Source organism: Stigmatopora nigra, unplaced genomic scaffold (assembly GCF_051989575.1).
Source record: "Stigmatopora nigra isolate UIUO_SnigA unplaced genomic scaffold, RoL_Snig_1.1 HiC_scaffold_25, whole genome shotgun sequence".
Classification (NCBI taxonomy): Eukaryota; Metazoa; Chordata; class Actinopteri; order Syngnathiformes; family Syngnathidae; genus Stigmatopora; species Stigmatopora nigra.
In genome coordinates this window covers 2,976,032-2,977,500 of record NW_027551604.1, presented here as the reverse complement: position 1 = coordinate 2,977,500, position 1,469 = coordinate 2,976,032, and the positions used below count along the sequence as shown (strand labels likewise).

Genomic DNA, 1,469 nt, shown 5'->3' with positions numbered 1-1,469 from the left:
CAAAAAGTTGGGCTAAATTCTGTTTTCAATCCAAGTTGGAAAAAAATGAAATTTCAAAGATATATGTCATTTATTTATGTTTTTTAATATATTGCATGTGCTTATAGTTGTATTTTTTAAACTGTAAATGTGACGATTTGTTGTATTTCTTATTTTATTTCTTAATATTTTATATTTCTCTTTTTAACTGTTTGCAGCGCACTCATGATTATTGCCAGCCCTCCCAAGAAAAATGAATTGGACGTCTAGTAATGTCAATGGAGAAGAAATATACGCATTCACAACCAGTTCTCCCAGTTTAAATAAGTTGGATGTCCTATCGTCTGAAAAGGTAGGCAATTTTTTAATTATTTACTTAATAATAATACAAATGTGATTTTTTCTCTAAAAACTGTTATATTTTTACTTTAAAAAATCACTACATTTTATCAAGTTACTATACCATAAAAATAATCAGAAATTATAATACAATTGTAAAAAAAATAGCCCAAAAATATACTGCAAGGCCTCTATTTTTTAATCTATTATTTTGTATAAAAAAAAAAAATCTACAAATATTTTTTTGGACAAAAATTTTCAAATTTCATTTACAACTCATTAACTTCAAAAATATTTTAACACAATTTAGCCCATTTTGACCCATAGAATACTTCATTTTTTCTATTTTTACACACAAAAACACGTAAAAAAATTCCCTCGCCATTTCCGACAAAATAAATCAACCTAACACCCACTCGGGCGTCGCCATATTTGCTCGCTACATTTTTTGGGTGTCCTCCAATCAGAAGTAAATATCATCCCTATGTGGGTGGCAGCTGTATTTTTAAAGTATTAGGACACCCCGGATACTCGTCCCATAAAATTCGACAACTACAACCAAATGGGAATGATCTGGTCCAGTCTTCATCACTCATTTAGGCAACTTCTCTCATGTCCCCTCTCACTGTGTCCCCCTACTTCCTGGTGTTGAATAATTCAGACTGAACCGAGGCAGGTTGGAAGGGAGCAACGTGAATTTATGGGTCATCGCAGAGTCGGTCTTCTCCAAAATAATTCAAAGGCACAACACGCAAACATGGAGTTTGCCTGCCAACAGGCTGTTTATTCTAGTTGAATATTAGTGTTGCTTCCTTATAATGTGGATATTTTTTGGGTTTGATCGGGATTTAAACCTAGTAAGACTTTAGTAATACCTCAGTAATAGATTAGATTTGATTAATTCATGCTGTAGTCGGGAAATTCACTTTGTTGTTGTAGGAAGAAGGCCTAAACATAGACAGGAAAAGACATTGTAGACCCTAAAAAGTATAGATAAGGTAAATTTAAATTCAATTAAATTAAAACTAAAGTAAAACTTGTTACTACCACCAAATCTCAAGTCTTGGGTCTGCTAAGTATTTCTATGAAAAAGATTAGGGTGAAAAAACAATAATACAAACGTAAAATAGGGTAAAAAAGGCAGGTTACAA

At 31.9% G+C, this 1,469-nt stretch overlaps 1 long non-coding RNA gene across 1 annotated transcript in view; it reads left to right on the top strand.

Moving 5' to 3' along the window:
• The window catches only part of LOC144192149 (uncharacterized), an 86,751-nt gene extending 86,420 nt beyond the window's left edge, over positions 1-331 (top strand). The window contains exon 4 of the long non-coding RNA XR_013325053.1: positions 198-331. This is a non-coding gene — a long non-coding RNA (uncharacterized LOC144192149). The remainder of the gene's footprint in view (positions 1-197) is intronic.
• The last annotated feature ends 1,138 nt before the right edge of the window (positions 332-1,469 follow it).